Here is a 15,349-nt window from a genome sequence, read left to right as displayed (position 1 = left end):
ATGCTACTTCTTTACGCAGACAACAATTGCAAAAAGGAACAAGAAAAGGAAATAATAGGGCTTGAAATAAACAGAGAGATTCTCAGTCAACATTGCATGTTTGTTGGGTTTTCCTAACAATGATATGAGAAGATAAAGCTGATATCATTGCATCCATTTTGCAGATGAAATATCTCAAACTCAGATAGAACAAATTACTTCCCCAAGGCCACGTCACTTGCAGAAGCAGCCTCACACTTTGTGTTTCCACAAGTCCTGTGTTTTCTCAAATACACACCCTGCCTTTTAGCTAAATAATGGTTTTCCACCATTTCATCTAAATAAAGAACTTTGCTGCAGGAATTCTAAGAATAGCTGTTTGTAGAGGAGGTCTCTCCTTTTACCAGGAAAACATAAATGGCAGAAGACGAACAACCTTCTATTTCTTCAGCGCCCTCTAACAGTTAGACCAGCTATACCTCAGGGTGACAGGGCATTTCCTTAGTCAGCTGCTTTGCTTTTTTCTAGTTGGTGAAGGTTGCAAGGTTGTTGAAAGTCTTGTGCTTTGTTTAGATGAGAGGGGAATGTGTCCTGCCTGCTGAAGCATGTGTAGTTCACTTCAGATAGGAAGGATTCTGCCCCATTCTTTGATTAATCCCTAGCACCTAGCACACTGCCTGCCACATGCTAGATTCTAAAAAATATGTATTTATATAAAAGGGGGGAAGGAGGAAGAGAATGGAAGTCTAATACTGAAACCTTCTACAAGATATTATTTAGCAATACCTGTCATTGACTCATTTTTATTTTGATAAAATGAAATTTTAATCATCTCAAAACCTCCACAATGACCCAATTAAGATTAGGTCAGTCTTCAAAGGTTCTTCGTTCTTTTTTCTTTCTCCAAATACTCCTATTTATATTTTGAGATATGGGATCTAATCTAAAAGGCTAAGTTGTTTGTTTTTGTTTTTGTTTTTGTTTTGAAAATGGCAGCATTAGGATCAGTGGGGGAAAATAATTATGGTTTAAAAATTATTGTTTAGACAAATTGGCATAAATTGGCATAAATAGTCTGGCTTTTACAAAAATTCCTGTTCTTTATAGAGACAGACATAAAAATGTTTTCTATTGCTATAAAAGTGCATTATTAATAAGTTGAAATAATTACATATTTATCCTCCCCACCTACACACATACCCACACTCTTTAAGTAGATTGACTACGTAGGATTTACGAGGCAGTCTCAATTTCAAATATTCTAAATCCTTGTTCGCTTAATATATATCATACCATTCATGAAAGTCTTGAGTTGAGGAGAAAAAGTGGTGTCAATGGCTAGAGCTAATACAAATAATGTGCTCTAATAGGATAATAAGGAAAGTTACGGCATATGTCAGTCAGCTGAGGCTAAGTTAAACTACAGCAGAAAAAACAACCCAAATTGTAGTGATTTATGAAAGCAAAGGTTTATTTCTCAGTGTATTCCGCACGATTGACTGAGGCTCTGCTTCATGACTCTTTACTTCAGTGTCCAAGCTGAGAGAACACTTCCTGTCTGGGACCCGGCTTATCTCAGATCAAAGGGAAAAAAATGGCCGACTAGGCTGCATTCAGGAAGCTTCTGTTCAGAAGCGACACACCACATTTCTGCTCATAGTGCATTGGCCTAAACAAGTCGTGAAGACAAAGCTGACGTCAATGGGGTGGAAAGTTTTGTCTCCCACAAGGATGGGCCCTGAAAGGACAGGACCTAAGGACCTACAGGGAGAGGAATGAAACGTTTGGAGCAACCATACTACGTACAGGTATTATATGGTGACAGTCTTCATGAAGTATTCCTAGTGAGAGATTAAGAAGTCATCCTTTTTGTCTGCCACTTCCCTCATTCAATTACATTCAAATTATTTTAATTTTACTTCATAAATATTTCTCGAATCTTATCTTCTGTTTCTATCTCACCTACTATTCCTTTGTTCAGGTCCTCAGCATTTATAAATAGGTCTTCTGGTCATAAATTAATTCCACCAATTTGAGATAGGCAAAAAATTATAGCCACCAATTTGAGATACGCAAAGTGCACAAATCTCAAATGTCATTTTTCCTTCCATAAATATAATGGTATGGTAAATAGAAGATATAAAACCAGAAGATAAAAATCAGTCCAATTATAATCGCAATATAAGGAATATAAATGTATTGAGCTTACTTGGATAAAAAAGACAGATTTCCATTTTGGTTATCTCATACACACATTCACGATTCTACCATGTTTTTCCCTAAACAAACAAATTTTCAGCAAAAATATAAAAATAGGCAAAAAAAGAAATTAAGAAAAAACTAATAGAAATTTGGAAATAATGGGTAATATACTCCAAATGAAAGCCAGGGTAGCAATTTAATATCACTTGCTTCTTTCTTCTACTACTACTAAATTATGGCTATTTCTATGTTTCTTATATTTTTTTGATATGTTATTCATTTTGGCAATTAGCAATATCCTTTTTTGTCTCTTAGTCCTATAGATTTGTAAATTAGTAGTAGTAGAATGAAGTAACAACTGATAGGATTATAGGAATATATAGATTAAATTAATAACTATATTTTTAAAAATTTCTCTCATAATTATTTGGATACTTCCTCTTTTCTAGTGTGGGCACGTAGAACTACAAATTTCCCTCTCAACACTGTTTTAGCTACATCCCACGTGTTTTGAAGTGCTGTATTGTTATTTTCATTCCATTCAGTGTATTTTTTTATTTGCCTTGAAAGTTCCTCTTTGACTCATGGATCATTTAAAAGTGTGTTGTTTAGTTTTCACACGTTTGGTGATTTTCTTTCTTTTCTGTTATCAGTTTCTAGTTTGACTCCGCTGTGGTCAGAAAACACATCCTGTATGATTTTATTTCTTTTAAATTTTTTGAGATTTGTTTTTTTGGTCCATAATACGGTCCATCCCGGAATATGTTCTGTGGGCACTTGGAGAGAATATATTCTGCTCTTGGTGTAGCGAGTGATCTATAAATGTTGATTAGATTCTGTTGGTTGATGGTATTACTGAGTTCTTTTACTTTTCTAGTTTTCTGTTTGTTTCTCTCAATGGTTGAGGGAGAGTGTTGAAGTTTCTAAGTATAATTGTGAGTTTGTCTATTTCTCCTTTCAATTCTATCAGTTTTCCTTCCACAGATTTTGAAGCCCTGTTGTTTGATGCATACACATTTAGGATTACCATGTTTTCTTGGTAGATTGACCCTTTTATCATTATATAATATGCCTCTTGGTATGTAATAATTTTTGTTGCTTTGAATCCACGTTAGTTAGTATTAATATAGCCACTCCTGCTTTCTTTTAATGTTTGCGTGATGTTTCTTTTTCCATTCATTTACTTTTAACCTGCCTACATCATTAGAATTGAAGTGAGATTCTTATTGACTGCATATACTTGCATCATGTTTTTTATCTACTCTGCTTATTTGAACCTTATAATTGGTATACAGTCCTGTGCTACATGATGACATTTTGGTCAACAACAGACCACATATATGAGGGTGGTCCCATGAGATTAGTATCCTATAGCCTAGGTAACTGGTAGGCTATACCATCTAAGTTTGTGTAGATACACTCTATGATGTTCGAACAACTACAAAATCACCCAGTGATGCATTTCTCAGAATTGATCCCTGTTGTTAAGTGATGCATGACTGTATTTAGACCATTTACATTTAATGGTGTAAATGGTTATTATTTATATGTTAGGGCTTAAGTCCACTGTTTAAATTTTTGTTTTCTGCTTGTTTTCTCTGTTTCTCGTTTCTGTTTTCTTTCCTTTCCTTCCTTTGGGTTGCTTAAACATTTTTAAAAAGTTCCATTTTACTTCTTCTATAGTTTTTTCAGTGTATCTACGTATTACATTCTATATAATTATCACAGAATACTGATGATGAGATTTCATCAGCTTGAGTGAAATGTAAAAACTTTACCTCCCTATATGTTCCTTTAACTTCCACCTTTATAATTGTCTTAAACATTTCCTCTTTGTAAATGTTAGATCTTTTGTCATAGTCCCACAGGTTCCTGGGACTCTGTTCATTTTTATTTTTTTCTGTCTATATTATTTTGGTTTTTCAAGAAAGAGCTTTCAAGGTCTCCTTTTGTTTGTCTTATATGTAGTTTCCAAGGTTTTAGTTGTACTTAGTAGAAGGAATAGGGAAAAGTATATCTAATCTAACTTCTTAGAAGCAGAAGTACACTCCATTTTTGACAGTTATTATTGTGATTACTTTAGCAAATTATGCATAAATTAGCAAAACAGTGTGGGAGAAATTAATGGATCTGTAAAAACACTAGCAGTGTTTGAAATAATTGCTATCAAATTAGGTATGGATGAGAAACTATTACAAATATCGAAGGTTTCTGGATTGAGATTATGTCCCAAGTGTTACTAGAGTTCCCACTCCACTGTAAGGAAACCAAAACTGGAAATTGTAGAAGTTGTATTCCTGATGTGGCTTATAAAAGATAGATGGCACAGATTTGTTGAGTTGTCCCTCTCCCCCCCAAAACAATTCTGTAACTGTACGTCAAAAGACTGACAAATTAATGTGCATTTACGTGCAAAGTTGAAATTAAAATATAATATTTGCTATTTTTTTAGTACTCGAATTTAACTTTGGAAATCTCGATTGGGGGGATAAGAGAGATAAGCATCTTGAATATGATATGCTATTTGAATTTGCTTTCTCACTTTTAAACATTTTCCTTTCAGTTAGCTGAACTGGAAAAGTTCAGTTGTCCCTTAGAAAGTTTAGATTTTTTTTCTACAAGCTCTAGATCATTATTGACAGGTAACTGAGAAAATCTACCAGAGGAGCAATTTTAACTTAATATCAATGCATTGGTAACTTACCTTTTAAAATATGCATTTTATGAGACTTTGTCCTTATTTTGCATGTGTGTGTGCACGGACATGCTTCATAAAACAAAGCTAGCTATATCCTCGCACCTGCAACTTCTGGGTGGCAATAACTTGAAATATATTGAAACCCATGTGATGAAGATGTTAATTTCTCTACTCTCTTTGGACGCTGGAACAGATGCTGTCTTAAACTTCAAAGGGATGTAACTACTTTCTGAGTTTCATTAATGAACAACAACTTTTCACAGCCTGGTTAAAAAAAAAAACTAACAAAACATACAAAGGAAAAAGACCAATGAGGAACCCATCAGTCTTTTACTTCTGAAATGTTTTTTAGGAACGGAGAGGAAGTCAAACTCAAAACATGCTCTTTCCCAGGAAACTGGACTGCATGGTATTTATTGCTTTTCAAATCTGACAGTTCATCCTGTGGCCTCACATCATGGTAAGGGACACAACTGTCTTCAGGAGAGGATGGGCTTTGGGAAATAATTTGTTAAAAAACTTGATAAAAAAAGAAAACTCAATTGATGATAAATATTTCCCTTTTTGTCCTTTTCTTTACTAGCTTATCTAATTCTGGCTGATGAACTTAGCTCAAGTAATACTTACAGTTTAAAGAGAGTAGACAAAGAAAAGAATAAAGACTCAATAGTTTTGAGTATTCTGATAGGACATGTAGGTTCTGAAGACAGGAAAGTAGGTTGATTAATGTTCTAACCCCCCAAATTCAGGAAATTTGCAAATCTGTTAGAAAATTTTTGCTTTTCTGTAACATGGACATATTATAGGACATTTTCTTTTTTTAATCAATGCAAAAATCTTCAACAGAAGCAGGTAAAGGTTTGGGTACTAAGTTTGCCAGACATAGATTGGAATATCAGTTCCACTATTTAATAGCTGTGTCATCTTGAGCAAGTAACTTGACATTTCCAACCTTTGGTTTCTGTTTCCGTAAAACTGATGTAATAGTAATGACCTATAATCTCTTAATCAAAACTCAGGATCAGGGGCCGGGTCCGTGGCCGAGTGGTTAAGTTCGAGCGCTCCACTGCGGCGGCCCAGGGTTCGGATCCTGGGCGCGGACATGGCACCGCTCGTCAGGCCACATTGAAGCGGCGTCCCACATCCCACAACTAGGAGGACCTGCAACTACGTTATACAACTATGTACGGGAGGGTTTTGAGGAGATAAAGCAGGAAAAAAAAAAAAAAAAGAAGATTGGCAACAGTTGTTAGCTCAGGTGCCAATCTTTTAAAAAAAAAAAACAAAAACTCAGGATCAGATGTGTTTTGGAATTTAGAAGAAAAACATTTTTTTTATGTATAAACTTTTATTGAGGAACTGGTTCAATAGAATTCAGGTATTCATTAGACTCCTATTTAAGCATTTTTTATGTACCATGAGTAATACAAAAGTGAATAAAACTAGCTTTGCTGTCTAGGGGCTTACTGTTCTGTACAACAGATGCAGAGCACTACGGTGCATTACTAAGTTTCATTGTAAAGTCATAAAATTCTACAGAAGCTCAGAGGGAGAAAATGAATTCTGATGGAATGGGGTAACTCAGGAAAAATGATAAAAGAGGTGGTATTTGGACTTATTCTTCAATTTCACTAATTTTTCATGAATTCCCTTTACTATTCTTTTTAGTCCATTTTTTCTGGTTTCCTTTCTCCTTTGTGAAAGCTGTTAGAGTACCGACATGTCATTATAGATTCAAACCCTGTATGGATACTACTCAGGTACTTTTATCAGCTGAATCCAGCTTCAGTCTAAAACGCTAAACACCACGGTCAGTGGTGATGTTAAACTTGAAAGGTTAAAGGTGTTCCTTTATTAACTTTATTATTCCTAATAATTATATATGTTTTTCTTTTTTTAATGGCCTTTTGAAGGTAGCTTTATTAAGGTATAATTTATATACTATAATATTCATCTGTTTTAAATGTACAATTCAATGACTTTTAGTAAATTTATAGAGTTGTACAACTGTCACCACAATCCAGTTATAAAACATTTCCATCACTCTAAAAAGATAGAATTTAGAAGTCTTGAATGATAAAAGACAACGTGGTACAAGCACTATATATTATCTAACAACCTAATAATGTATATTAACATCCTCATGGGATCTGGGACAGCACACCATGATAAAAAAAATTAAATTTCTCTGGTAAATCATAGCAATGTTCACACTAAATGGAATAAAGCCTGTAAACAACCTTATATCAATTCAAGTCAGATTTTTGTCTCCAAAGGAGTTCAAGTCAAGTCATCCAATGAATTATGAAACACTTTCAGTGTTCAGAGCTTCTTTGATTTTGAAATTTCAGGGTAGGTATTGTAGACCTATAATACTCACCATATAGGATGGTTGGGAGAATTAAAGAGAAAAAGTAGTAAAGCGCTTAGCCCAGTACAGAATGCATAGCAGACTCAGTCTCTCTGTACGGGTAAATGTTGATAGTTAATTAAACCACTATACTAAAGAGCGTGTGGTACAGTTTAAAAAGCACTGTTTGTGTGGCCAGGAGACTTGGTTCCAGGCCCCTCTGTCTTGTTAACTGGTGTGAGATATTGAGCAAGGATGGGAGCTGACATTTAATACTTCTTACAAATCAGGCAGCCAGCCCTGGTGGTCTAGTGGTTAAGATCTGGCTGTCTCACTGTCACAGCTCTAGTTTGTTTCCCGGTCAGGGAACCACTACCCATCTGTAGGTTGTGATGCAGTGGAGGCTGTGTGTTGCTGTGATGCTGAAAGCTATGCCACCGGTATTTCAAATACCAACAGTGTCACCCAAGGTGGACAGATTTCAGCTGATCTTCCAGACTAAGACAGACTAGGAAGAAGGAACTGACCACCCACTTCTGAAAAAATTGGCCATGAAAACCATATGAATAGCAGTGGAACAATGTTTGACAACAGCGCCGGAAGGTGAGAGGATGGTGTAAAAAAAGACAGGGCAGGGTTCCTCTCTGCAGTACACCATGTTGCTAGGAGTTGGAATTGACTCCCTGGCACTCACAACAATGAATCAGGCACTATTCTTAGCACTTTACATATGTTAATTAATTGAATCTTTATATCTACCTATCACATAGATACTGTTATCCTCCGCATTTTACAGATAATAAAAGAAGCACAGAATGTTTAAACAACTTGCCTGAATTCACAGAGCTAGCAAGCAGTGGAGGCAAGATTCAAACCCAGGCATTCAGTCTCTAGAGCCCATTCTCTGAAACACCAAGCTCCATGTCCTAAATGCTGTTGATGTCACTTCAACTCTCTGAGCTCTGGTTTTCTGGTTTTTGAAATAAAGGGAGAATAAAACTGCACATTTTAAGGTAGTTGATGTTACAAACTCATAGAATTTGGCAACCAAAAAGGATCTTGGTGATTATATAGTCCAAATTGACATTTTGTAGCTAGAGAAACTAAGTTCCAGAAATTAAGTAACTTACTCAGGGTCATACAATTAGTGATAGACGTAAAACCTGGTCCTCTGGTACCTCAGGAAATTCCTTGCTGAATGCCAAAAACATATCTAATGAGGATGTGCATATTAACATAGTCAGACGTGATAACCCAAATTTCATGTTTACAGAATAAGTAATAAACATATTAATCTATAACTATTTAATATTATATACTGTTATAAAGATATATGATGGAGTGCAATAGAGACACTGAGGACAGTGTAATTAAAACTTCTAAGAGTGTGTGGGCAAATAGAAAAAACAGAGGAGAGGTAACTTTTGAATTGGCTCTTGAAGGATAAATAGGAGTTGCTTTGAAGACAAAGAAGAAAGCAAGTTGAGGCTGAGAAAACCGCTTGTTCAAATCACCAATCCAGGACAGCACACTCAGAGAAAGAAGGCATCTACTCTCCTTGTTGACAACTTCAGGCCCCCTGAGCTCCAAACTGGAAGATATAGTCATGTATCACTTGACTTCACAATGGGCATACTTTCTGAGAAATGCATCCTTGGGTGGTCTCGTCGTTGTGCGAACGTCACAGAGTGCGCTTACCCTGACCTAGATGGTATGGCCTACGACACACTTAGGCTGTATGGTACTAATTTCATGGGGCCACGGTCATGTATGCAGTCTGTCATTGACCAAAATGTTGTTTTGTGTATGTGATTAATGTACAACTGCAAACTTCTTTTGGCAATTAGAATCTCTAGCCTTTTAAGTATCAAAATCGATAGAATGTTTTGGTCAGCTTGAGTTTCAGAAAGATAAAGATTTTTATTTGCTTCCAGTGTCCATGTTTTCCCAGCTGTTAGTAGTCAGAAGATAGCTTTAATTTTTTTCAGTTTCCTTGGTTTCTTCTAAATGAAGTAGGATTAAGACAGGACCCTTTTCATATCTTTATGTCATCATGGCCTGGTACAGCGCTTGAAACAGAATACAAACTTAGTATATAATTCTTAATGGAAATAAATGTTTATTGTGCATTTTAAGTGTCAGGCACTATGCTAACCATTTTACATGCATTTTCTGTTTTAATCCTCACATTAGCCCTATGAAAGAGGTACCAACATTTGCCCAGAGAACTAGAAGCTTAGGGAGACTGAGAACATGTCCGAAGACCCACAGTGATGGAGAGGCCACAGACTTAGGCCATCCACCTGCCTTCAAAACCTGTGGCATTTTCAAAGTGTAATGAATTCATTTACAATTATTTGCATAATTTTAATGTGGCTCATAATTTTCCACTGTAAAATGTATTTTATGAGAATTGATATATAATTTTAAAATACTACCTTGTATGGAATGAGTAAGAGTATTTATTTGCTTTAAAGGCAATTAAAAATCAGGAAGAGGTCAATATGTTTTTCAAGAAAAAATTTAAAATATGATACCCATGTGCATTGAGATATTTTCAATGTACAAATACTTTTTAGAAATGTGGTTGGAGATCCTTTTCCTAAGTTTTTTTTTTTTTATCATTAAGCATTTTAAGTATTGCTTTTCTAAAAAATGATTATCATATTAAAAGCTCTTTTAAAAAAACCCTTTAAAAAACTTTTAAGTGCATGTAAACTCAAACACATGTGAACAATGCAGCCTTCTTTTCATTCTGCTTGCTTTCAAAACTGAACCTATGGATAAGGCTGGGCTTTTCCAGAAGACACTTTCTGAATTAAAAGCATCCAGAGAGTTAGGGAGTTCATACATATTCCAGTCAGCCTGTTGATTAAACCAACCCTTGTGCTTAATTCATCAAGCTGACTCTTTCTAAAAGAAAAGGATAGAAACTTTACAAAACTCTGAGAATAAGAGGGGATAGATTCTTGGTACCAATTTGCATGTCTCTACAGTACTGCTTTTAAATCCCTTATAATCACTCTTAAGGCAGCCCCACCCTACTCATTCCTGTTTGTTGTTTTAATTTCGGATCTCACGAAACCAAACTGACAACACAATTCCAGTAAGAGGTAATTAGAATAAACCATCAAATTAACGAGTACGTGAGAAGCAGCAGAGGCAAATGATTTCACAAACTGTTGTCAGTTCCAACTAAATCAATCCACTGTGATTCCATCAAATGGGACAGAGGCCTGCCATGTTCTCTACACTGGGAGATAGAAGATGAAGATGACTCTGTTGGCAAGAAGTGCATAATCGAATAGAGGTAAGCCCCTGGAAGCCAGTCAAGCAATTAAATGTAGTGCTGTCAGGGAGGTGTGAACGAGTTGCCATGGAGTAACAGAGGATGGTGACACTGTAACCTGTTGTATTTGGAAGGAGGAGAAAGGAAGGCTGTGAAAGGCAGACAGTGGGAGAATCCAAGCAGACATCAGGGGGGCTCTGCATTCAGTTTGTATCTTGAAAGGAGGATAGAATTTCTTTTTTTTTGGTGAGGAAGATTTGCCCTGAGCTAACATCCGTTGCCAATCCTCGTTTTTTTTTTTGCTTGAGGAAAATTCTCCCTGAGCTAACATCTGTGCCAATCTTTCTCTACTTTGTGTGTGGGATTCCTCCACAGCATGGCTGATGAGTGGAGTAGGTCTGAACCAGGATCTAAACCCGAAAACCCAGGCTATGGAAGCAGAGAACTTTAACCTCTTGGCACAGGGCCAGTCCTGGGGAAAGGAAGAGGCATTCGAAATAGAATGAAGCATGTGAACAAAGGTGTTGTATTTGCAGCACAAAGGACACTTTGGGGGCGGGCAAAGCAGAGTGTGGTTTGACTGGGGTGCCCTTTTGTAAAAAAGAATCAGAGGGTCCTGAAGCCCTAGCTCATCTAATTCTTGATCTACAGGTTAAATAATATCAAACTACTTATGCATACTTTGTAATTATTTTATCTCCATGTGATACTTGAATAGTTATTTAGTTACAGCTGTCAATAATATGTAAAATGTATTGAACACTGAATAGACCCATTTTACATTTTATCCTCAACAGAATACTGAAGAGAGTGCTGTTGTTATCTCCATTTTCCAGATGAGAAAATAGAGCTGAAAAAGGTTAAGTAACTCGCCTGAAGTCCAAAGATAGCAAGAAAAGTTTAGATTGCAAATTCAGGTTCTGGAACCATATGCCCGACTCCTGATATGTAGTGCTCATTCCATGCCAGACTCTTTGCCCAGCACTGGGGTTACATACACAACTGAGAGTGACACAGTCCATCCTCTCTGAGACCTTTTCTTATTCCTCAAAAGGTTTCAGCAGCTCAGTTTAGATGGAGTAATAAAGTCAGTAATAAAAAGCCAGTTAGAAAAGCCCCCTTACTCTTTGCTACAATTACACGGAATTAAGTGGTTAAAAAGAAGAGAAAGAAGGAGAACTTTCTGAGAAGAGAGCTGAGGAAAGAGGTAAAGATGTTAGTGTGTCAAGGACAGGGTGAGCTAACCAGACTGGTAGGATTGTAATGTTGAGGATGGGACATCCTGGGGGACAAAGAAAGAACTATGTGCATTAGACACCTGGTGTATTGCAAGCTACATGTTTCAACATGCATTAGTCCATGTCATTCTTACAACAAACTTGTGAAGTAGGTATAATGATCCCATTTTATAAATAAGGAAAATAGAAGGTTTGACGGGTAATTTGAGACCACAGCATACGAAACCTTGACATGACCATTTCTCTTCCTTTCCTTTAACTGGAAACCTCTCAGTTCAAACATTCTCCTGCAGATTAGAATTGACTATTAGAAACCATGGCAACCCCGGAAACATTCGGAACACAACAAATGTATGTGGGATGGAAGTGTATCCAAGAACGCAGTGTAATTCAGGACAAGCAGGTTTGGGGAGTACTTCCTTGGGAGGTTCAAGAACTTAAGTAAAGGCTTGAATATGAGCTCCCAGGTGGGAAAGCTGGGATTGCTTATAAACAGAAAAGAAATTTCCCTGCAAAAATTGGCAATGAGTCGTTTGACTACCTGTAGAGACGATTCAATGAGAGCTGCCCTCTAACTTAAAGTTAACAATTTGTCTTCCTGATATTTAATAATGACAATGATAATAATACTTACTATTTATTGAACACAAACAGTGCCAAACACTGTTGGATCCTTTCTATGCATTATCCGGAATCCTTTGGTCAACCCTGTAAGGTGAGAATTATCTCTGTTTTATAGATGAAAAAGCTGTGGCTCAGAGAGTTTAAGTAAGTTGTCCAGTTTACTAAAGATTAATAAAGCTAGGATTAAACTCATACTCTTTTCTTTAGGCCATCTTGCATTCATTAGACACTGTAATTTCATTTTACCGTGAGAAACTAGTGGACTACACTGAACTGATGTAATTCCAATCAAAAGCAAATAAATTATGTTCCAGTTACCATGCAGCCTTATTTCTGCTAAAGGTGGCAATAAACACTAAGTTTACTGAGATATTGACATAGCTGTTAGATCTTCATCCTACTTCTCCATTTGTGAACACATCCTTGTACCGGCACTAGGTTTTGAACTTCTGACTTTACCTCTCCAAGTCTTGGCTTCGTTATGGGTAATACAAGAGTGTTGGATTAGGAATGTAATGTCTGTCCAGCTCTGCGATGCTTTGACTTTAGCTTTCATAGTCCGTTGCCCACGGGACTGAACATCCCAACTGACTGAGTGTCCTGAATTTCAGATTCTAGACCTGTGATTTCTGAAGACCCAACTCAATAAAGACGCATTTGCCTGTTTGCAAGGGTAGTCTTTCTCCCTCCCTCCCTTGAGGTACTGCGCTTCAAGTGCTGCTCAGGCTGAAGAGATGAAGGAAGAGCTCCTGGTTATCTTTCGGGTACCTAACTTCATGAGCTTATCAATTTGCGCTCTTTGATAATCCTACTCTCCTAAACAGTAAGTTGGACCTCGTGGCTTTATAGCTTCCTCACAAATCATTACATGTGAAAACCGGAAAACATATCAGAGAGAATTATCTCTTTTTCCTGAGATAAGAAAAAGTTCTAAGAAGTACATCTGTTGACGAGCACTTAAGAGCACATCTTAGGGATCCTCGGAAATCCACATTCCAACATGACTCTCTATATCTATTGGGCAGAATCTGAAGGGAGTGTAGTCTGCTTTCTCTCCTCCACACCCACCTGATAATGCAGAGATGCCGGAGTTGAAGCAACTGGCGGCATGCCTAAATCAGGCTGTCTCTGAACTGGAAAATGGGAAGAGGCAATTCAGAGGGTCAAGATTTAATCTAGGTTCAAGCTGGACCAGGTCTCCAGCCAGATCCAGGCTCAGCCAGTGTCTAGACATGGCAGCCAAGTTTCCATCAGCTTTGCAGTAATTAACATGTGCATACACAGTGATTTCTTAGTAACAGAATACGAAACGAAACAGGAAGGTAACTAGCTGTTAGAGCTTGAGTTTCATTTCTGGGTAAATCAGTAGTCATCTCACAGAGGCATTCTTTCTGTGCGTAATCTCAAACCAGCTAAAACAAATGGGATGAAATAAGAGAAGGTGTGTTAGCAGCTGCTTCTTAAATTTCCCCCGGTCATCGGGATTTGTCTTAGTTTGGATTTTAGATTCTTTAAAGTAGCAATTGCCATGTTCAACTTTAGTTGACCTCATAAATCCAAAAATAGCTATAGTGATTCATCTGGGCATCAGTTATGTAATGATCTGTGTCCAAACGTTGGTTTCATAGTCATACCTATTCCAAGAGCTGTGTTCTGAGAAAGGATGGCAAGTCATGGTCTTTGCAACCCTGAGTCACTGCTTCTTACTCACATAAAGCCTGTGACCTAGCCTGATTTTGAAATTGGCGGGTCGTTTAGACTCTTGGCCAAGGTTGGACCTCCAGGGCGGGAGTAAGGTGGAAGTTGGGGAGGAGGGGAAGGTCTGTCCATTGAGATGAGTAAAAACTGGATCAGCCATTAGTAAGAGGACCTTTTACAGGTTACAAGGTTACAAATGTTACAAAGAATTATTTATGTAAGCTGCCTTTGTGATATAAGGCCTGAGGTATTTTTTGTGTGTGTGAAGATGAAAGATAATGAAAGTTCTAGCAAAGCTGACAGACCGTCCCCTCTTCCTCTTCAAAAACTTCACCACCTTCCTCTCAAATTCACTGAAAATATATTGAGGATCTGCTATGTGAAAAGCTCCCATGTCAGGGGTGACAAATATGAAGGGGACAGAGTGCCTGCTCTCCCAGGGCTCACAGTCCAGTGGGAAGACAGACATGTACACAAGTTATTCTAAATCAGGGCAAACTGGGATGAGTGCAGAAATCATATGCTCTTGGAATCTTTCTCTGGCCTCCCAAGTGTGGGGTTATGACTCCTCATCTGGACACTGATAACACTCTGTATTTGTGGCAAAGAATGACTATCACCAAGCAATATCCAGTCTCTCCTTCTTAGCAAGAAAACCCCAATTTTATTTGGGATAATGCTGTATACACTAGAGAAATACATTTCTCATCATCCTTTGGGCTAGATGTGACCATGTAACTAGTTTCTGGCCAATAAAATGTAAGTGTAAGTACTGTGTGGGACTTCTGGAAAGCTGCTTAAAGGGAGCTGACTAGGCTAGGAGAAGTTCTCTTTTTGAAGAGGATCAAGGCTGCCCCAGGGAGAGAAGTCCAAGGCGTCCTGCTCTACATCCTGATCTATATCATCCTCCGGGAAGCTTATGACGTCCTGACTTGATCCAATCTGATTCCTATCTAAAGTTATAGGACCACCAAATAACCAGACCCCACCTACACTGATACTATTTTAACGATTTTTTTCATGATCTTTCCTTTGTCTTGTAAAGAAATAACTTACATACCTATGCCTTATAAATTTAGCTCTAGCCATCAAAACATTGCAGCTTTTCCTGTCCCCATGCCTGCAGCTCTTCCTGCCCACGGGTCCCATCTCCATGCTGCAGCTCTTACTGCCCATGGGTCCTGACTCCATGCCTGCAGCTCTTCCTGCCCATGGGTCCTGACTCCATGCCTGCAGCTCTTCCTGCCCATGGGTCCTGTCCCCATGCCTGC

The sequence above is a fragment of the Equus quagga genome, chromosome 16, assembly GCF_021613505.1.
Source record: "Equus quagga isolate Etosha38 chromosome 16, UCLA_HA_Equagga_1.0, whole genome shotgun sequence".
NCBI lineage: Eukaryota > Metazoa > Chordata > Mammalia > Perissodactyla > Equidae > Equus > Equus quagga.
This window is presented reverse-complemented; position numbering follows the sequence as displayed.